Consider the following 7,643-nt stretch of genomic DNA (forward strand, 5'->3'; position numbering starts at 1 on the left):
GGCTACCCTTGTGAAACCTTGATTTGTGGCAGTTTGAATTTTATCATGAGGGACAGTGGTGCAGTGATTACCATTGTTGCCTTAAGAAGGTTCTGGGTCTGGATGTGTGTTAGTCCTGATGACCTGTCCACGGCGCACTCCACTTCTTGCCGAATGACAGCTGGGACAATGCCCAGCCCACCCACAGATTCTGAATTGGTTAAGAGAATGTATGGATGATTTTATTAGCTAATACTAGCTTGGTTCAAAAGGAACATCCACAGACACTACAGGCGTGTCGTATGGACATAGACATCTGCTAATCAGTGCTGAAGTAACACATAAACAAAATAACGCAATTACATTTGTCAAAAAGACAACAAAACCCTGAGCAGGCTACAGTTTAATTAGTTTTAGCGTTTTATCTGATTATGCTAATGCTCGAAAAGGACGCTACCTATATGAGTTCACATTCAGTGACTCACATTAGCAGCAAGTAGTCACAGCTGCATGCATCAGCACCTCAAACTGGCCGTGGCTGCCCAGTGTAATTTGACACACAGTTTGCCTTGCTAGCTGTTGAAAATGATCTGTGGCGTCAGGTTTTTTAGTTTAGATTTTTGGCAGTTACACATTGGTTTCATTTTTCAGCCACGGAGGCTGCTGCTTGTATTTCAAGCCGCTGTGAAATATCTCCACTGCCACACCGACAACACACAGGAGCCTTTTGTCCACCTACTCTTATCTCTACACATAGCTAAATTCACCTGCTGTTAGTTTCTACAGAATGATAAGCTCCACGATGCAACCAAAGGTGGGTAATATCCTGAGCAGATATACAAAAGATGAAGGCCAAGTTTAGGAAACAGATCAACCTGAAAAGAGTTTTGTCATATTTGGTAAGCTGGACAGACGCTGAACATTTTTATCTTCCTTTCTGCAAAGGCAGAGCTCACTCCACAAACACATTCACCATTCAGTTCACATCAAATATTGATAGCTCTATTCTCCAAAACAGTAAATAAGAAAAGAGAAATGCAGCAAATATTGAATATTATTGAGCTGGATGGGAGCTAGTGGTCAGGGTTTTTTTTCGCCGCAAACTGTAAAGAAGAGTAAGTTCAGCCACCATCACGTTTGCCCAGGGAAAAATAAAGACAGCACCACGAACACTGGCTGTCTAGAGTTATCTTAGAGATAAACCGCATCTTTGAGCTGAAACGAGCAAAGTTATTGAAGTGTGGAATTGATTCAATCATTTGATATACATGCTCTGTGAAGGTATTGCAGGATCGGGGTAGACCCTGGGGCAGACACACAACACACTTCAGTGTTTGCACATCCCATTTACCCGGAAGGACATGACAGCAAAGCAGGACTTCTAGACTACCTGCCACTGCGAATTGGATCGGAGTAATCGTTGGTAATGGAATGAATGGATACTTGGTTGGCGATCAAAACTGAAAGAAACACTGGTGCCCATTCTTTAAATAGCCCAGGTTTACCTGTCACACATCCAGTTTTCCACCCAAATCCAGTGTGGGTGGCAGGAGCGAGGAGTGCAAATCATTTTCTTTCTTTTTTTATCTTCTTTTTTTAACTGCTGTTTTGTCAAAATAAGTGTTGCTTGGTGGTTGACTATATGCCAAAGTGAAGCGCAAACCTGTTTGAGCGAACACCAAACTTCCTTTCGTCCTGTCATATCTCACACCTTTCATGACATTCTCACATTCTCCACATCAAATTTCCTCCAAATACTTTGTCCTTTTTTTGTTTCACACCTTTCCATCTTTTTACAGCCGTCTTCTTTTCATCACTGCCTTTCTATCCCGTCTGCCTTGTCTTTTAATATTCCACTTTCAATCTGCTCCTCAGTCGTTCTGCTCAGTTCAATTTCTATTCAATCCACTGTATTGGCAGGAGTGTTGGATGAGCGGCACCACTGAATCAATTCTATAAAAATCATTAAAAAAATATCTAGAACATAACAGTGGATAGTTTGCCCTCTGTCATTCTCCTTTTTCACACCTCGTCATGTTTTGCTGGATTCCTCTCTTCCTCTCCTGTCCTTCTTTCTCCCTCTCTCACTCCCTCTCAGCTCTCTCTGGGGGTTTTTCTCCATCACTGCTCAGATTAATCAGCAGCTTCCTGCCAGTGTTTGACAGTTTCCCCCTAGTTGGCTGGTCTCCAAATCAGACCGTGTTAGACACCAGCCCACCGTCCGTCCTGTCTGCCTGCCTGTCTAACTCTTCCTCTCTGTCTCTGTGACATCTGTCTGTCTGCTTTATCTCCAATGGCCATAAGATGTCACTGAAAGTCGTTTGTAGAAGTCTGACAATGATTACTGGAGTCATGTTGTATAAGCAACAAATGTATATTGTAGATCCACAAAACAAAACAGCTGAACACCGATGTTAAAAGTAAAAAACTCTATTTGTTTGGGACTATTTCAACTGTTGATTACAACTTATCTGGTGTTTCGGTGACCATTTACATAAGATTAAGTTAAGATAAAGTAATTTACACTGTTTTGTTTTTGGTTTTTTTGAACAGCAAAATCAAAAAACATGTCGGGCTTTGGATACACAAACATATTAGTCATTAATAATTGGTCTGTTTTTAGGATTTCTGCCCAATCCAGGTTCTTCAGAGAAACTGCTTTTCCATTTTTAGCCTGTGTACACACTCTTTTGCAAATAATTTGACAACATAAACTATCTAGAATTATGGAATTATCTTGCAGAATTATTAGTAACTACATTCTTATTTCCAAAAAACTTGTGAAAATGTGTAAACTTTAACTAAAAGTCAAATAGCATGCTCTGCAGATTATTTAAACACTACATCTAACTGACCATAGTAGAATGACAACATATGAAACTCTGAAAATAGATCATGTTGTTGTTGTTTTTTAAATATGTGCTCATTTTGATCCCAAAAGGTGTCAAAGTTGGGACAGAGGAACAAAAGACCGGAAAGTGCGTAAAACTGAAGAAAAAAAAAAGAACCAAAAAAAAAGTCAAACCTGACTACTCTGACTGTACAAAAACATCAAAGAGAGTTTGAGTCTTTTAGAGTGAATATAGCAAGAGAACTGTCACCCTTTCAAACTTAGGTGAGCTAATAGTTTGGAATGATATTTCTGGGCTATTTGCTCAGGGATTTGTTGGGGATCATCACATTATTAAAAGAGAACTTTTAACTTTAGTACTAAAAGAGTACTTTAAGTAAAAAGAAACACTGACTGGTCATGATCTGGCCTTCAGGTAGCACTGCATTAAAAAGTGTGATTCTGTAGCAGAAATCCTGGACGCAGGAACATTTCCTAACAGTCCTTTTCTTCCATTTATCCAATTCAGGATGACAGGAGCCCATCCCAGCTGGATGTCAGAAGTTAATTACGAAACGAGACTCATGTCACAAGATGCATCAAATCAGTTAATTTGAGCTTGAAAGCAAAAGCTAAAACCGCAGCAATCCGTAGTAACCTCACAAACTAAGCGCTACATTGTTACAGGTGTCATACACCTGTAACATCCTAACCTAAAGGCTTGAGGGCTTTTGTGAGAGCAGTAATAGCTGGAGCCCCAGTAAACACACGACATTTTAAATCATTTTGGCATTACACCTTAATTCTGGATGAATTTTAGCTCATTTTCTGCTATGGTTCATTGCATCTGTGCCAACATCGCTAAGTGAAGAGATCTTTTCGAGAGCAGAGTGCCACTGTTTTGAAAGTTTTCTTTTTACTCTGTACTTCTGCACAACAACAATCCTCCAAATCCTTGTCTGCATCCTTGTCCACCCATGTTCTGTTAAGGTCTCTGCCTGTATGATTACAGTGAGTCAGTGGAGAGTCACCTTAATTTAGTCCAGAGGGAGCTTGTGTCTGCTGCTGAATAGCTGTCTCTCACCTCCAGCCTTGGGTTGCATCTGAAGGCATTGCCTGAATGCTGACAACTGTGAGCACACACAATACTCAGACACACTTACATAGACACTAACATGCTGGTTCCATTTTAGGTAGATGTGCAAGCATACGCGTACATACTTACAGGTGTTACTGAATATTCAAACACATTGAATTGCACATTGCACCTGTACACCTACGCAACGGTGTTAATACAAGCATGCTACTTTAAGAGATTACATCCATATTCACTAAAGATGTTCCATACATGCTTGGACAAATTTGTAGTTTTTTATTTCCACATTTTAGAAACTCTTTTTCTGCCTTACTCTTAGATACCACTCAGCTGTACAGCGACTGTAGCTTCACTTAAAGAATGTCATTGAAAATAAATATCACCAAATGCATTATATTTAATTTGCCTGGTGCAGGGGTTCTGAAACATTCTGGAGTCTGGGATGCATTACATACAGTGTTGGGAAGGTTACTTTTAAAATGTATTCCATTACAGAATACAGAATACATGCCCCAAAATGTAATCTGTAACGTATTCCGTTACGTTACTCAATGAGAGTAACATATTCTGAATACTTTGGATTACTTAACATATTATCATGCATTTTACAACAACGTGAATGTACTATTGCTGTGTGATTTATTACTATTACTGGAGGTAAAGGGACCTCTGGCTAATACATCGGGTTCCTTGTCGGGCTCCTAGCCAAAAAATAGCTTTACTTTGTTGTGTGGGTCAACTCTGCTTGCGAGAGACAGAGAGAGGCGTTGAAAGGCTGCTGCAACGGAACTTATTGTTTCGGAGGAAAACACGAACACGGTGTACAGTCGAGTCTTAATAGCTTACTTACAACTGGGCTCGTCAGGCACTCTTTTTGGCTGCAGTGGTTATTATTACATTTACATGCTTCCAGCTCCCGTTTTTGCTCGATGACAACTCGTACCTTTCAACTTTCCTTTTTCTCCCACCTCGCGCTCACAGACACATAACGAGTATGGCAGTCCATTCTCCCTGCAGCACGGACTACACTGCCCATGAGGCCACATTCTTTAGAGCTATACCTGTAGCATTCTGCCTATTAGCTTAGCACAACAACAACAACAACAAAAAGGCGCTCTCTCACCCAGGAAACACGCAGAGCGAGAGCGTCACCCTGTAACCATGGCAACCGCAACGCTGCCGCCTGGAACTACTGTCAAACAGAACCGAAACAGTCCTGACCCGCCACAATATGAAACAGGAAAGTACCGCCGTGTAATCCATTTATTTCAACAAAGTAACTGTATTCTAAATGCCACCTTTTTAAACGGTACCTCTAACAGAATACAGTTACTGTTAGGGTCCCTGGGTCGTTGACCCAGTGTTTTGTGTTTTTGGTTCTTTGATTTTGTTATTTCATTATATTCTAGCTTTGCTTTATGGGTTTTAGGATTATTCTTAGTTAAGGTTCTCTGGGTGGGGTTTGGTTAGAGTTTTAGTGTTCTGGTTTTCTGTCTGTGTTCCATAGTTGCTGTCTCCCCACGTCCAGTCAGTGTCTGTTCCCTTTGTTATAGTGCCTGTGAGTCTGTGTTATGTTTCCTGTTTTACTTTGAAAGTCCATGTCTGATGTTAATGTGTCTGATTTTGCTTCCCCTTGTCTCGTTAGGCCTGATTTGCCCCAGCTGTGTTTCCCTCCTGCTACCCATTCCCTGATTGCTCCCTCTATGTATTTAAGCCCTGTGTTTCTTTGTGTCTGTGTTGTGATCTACTCTCATTTATGCTGTGTGTGCCGGCTGCCTGTTCATGTAAGTTTTTTGGGATTTTTGTTACGTTTGCCACTTTTTGCCATCCAGCAATAAAAGCTGAGTTTTGATTTACTTTCTGCCTCCGAGTGTCTGCACATTGGGTCCTTCTACTTCCACTCCTGCCTGCACACAGCCTTAACCTGACAGTTACTCATATTTTGTATTTTAAATACGTAACGGCGGTACATGTATTCCGTTACTCCCCAACACTGATTACATATAATACTGATTTAGCTGGTTTAGGCATAGTGCCACACAATCTAATCAAATATTTCTAACTGCTCGCCAGCTAGGCAGCTGTCTAATATGCCAAACTTTGCAAAAGCAGTAAAGTTTTGCTGTGATCACAATCATATCAGTTTCTGTTGGCCTGGTTTTCATTGGCTCAAAAATAACTTTGAAAAGTTGTAAGCAAATTGTTGTAATATAGACAATATGCTTGTGTTACTGGTGTGAATTTTCAGTTAACCTTCTAGAAATCAGTCAGTGACCTTTTTGTTTTGGCAAAACCACCAGCGAGCAGGGGGGAAACTCCTCTGCTTGCTGGAGAAGTTGGAGAAGTTGTGCAACAGTCTGAGCAAAGAATCCCACTGCTCAATTCATGCATGACCTCAGTATGCACTTACCTGGTATCAGTTGCTAATTTTAAGCTCCTAAAGTGTAAGGAGATGTGTCCTGAATTAAAAACAAAAACAAGACCAAAAACGGCCAAAAACTCAGCACCAGGCTTCAGAACGCGGCAAAGCAATGACATCATGGTCGCAACTCTTCTTCTTTTTCTTTTTCTTTTTTTTTTTTAAATCTATGACTTAATCTATGATTCGCTTAGTAAAATTAAATGAAAACGGTTAAAAATCTTTAAATTAAACAGCACAATTATTCAAATGCAGTAACTGCCATCTGCAGTTTACATTTATGGGACATAGTCTCCTTTCACTAACGATTTTTGTGAAAGAAATCTGTCAGCTATGCCAAGAGGCAGGAACCAGCCTGGTATATAGAGATGAGAAAGTGTCTATCCTATCTCAGCCTTCTCTGCGATGGCAGAGATTTCATTGCTGCATCCTCAGAAATAATCTACAACAGTAAAAGTTAATATTACACTATGAAAATAAAAGGCTTTAAAGGAGACATGCTTCTCCTTTCTTCCCCACTTCTATAACCTCTTTACCACGGTATGTTTTCTCTACCATCTCCTTTCTCCTCTCTATCTCATTCATCTCTCCCTCTCTACTACTTTAATTTGGTATCACATTAAGGCTCCAGAGGAGAAAGTTAATTACGCAGCATTTTGAATTATGAATTGCGATACAGTTTAGTAACATATTGCCTCATTTCTCATTGCAGACTGAAGCTGCGACTAGATTTTTCACACTTACTTTGCAGGTATCAGAGGTGCCATGTTCGGTGGGATCTTTTATATTAGGTGAATTTTATATTAACTCGATATCATCTTTTGTCAAAGCCTATGTGACAGATGAGGGGTTTCATTCCAAAGAGATATATTATATGAATTAAATATGGAGAAGAGATTGCTGTCTGAAATTCCTCAAGTCATTTTCTTTTCTCAGTAGTAACACATAATAAGCCTATGGGAAATGGCAGTTATTATAATGTTGTAATAATGTAAGAGTAAACAGATGTTGTTTTTGTAATTGCACAGGGCTGTGAGAATAATGGCAATTTCCCCTCTGATCTTAGTCTTTAAAAGATACAGTTTTTCTACTTTTGCCTCTGCACATTACAAGAGTAGATTCTAAATCAAACAATATGCGACTAAAGTGCAGACTTTCAGCTTTAATTCAAGGGATTTTACAAAACAACGGCTCAACTGTTTAGCATTTACATCCATTTTTATTCATAGTCTCCCATTTTCAGAGGCTCGAAATTAATTGGACAACTGACTGACAGTATCATGGCCAGGTGAGGCCTGTTCCCTTGTTATTTCATGACA

The sequence above is a fragment of the Haplochromis burtoni genome, unplaced genomic scaffold (assembly GCF_018398535.1).
Source record: "Haplochromis burtoni strain Fernald_Lab_line unplaced genomic scaffold, NCSU_Asbu1 Contig_27, whole genome shotgun sequence".
Taxonomy (NCBI): Eukaryota; Metazoa; Chordata; class Actinopteri; order Cichliformes; family Cichlidae; genus Haplochromis; species Haplochromis burtoni.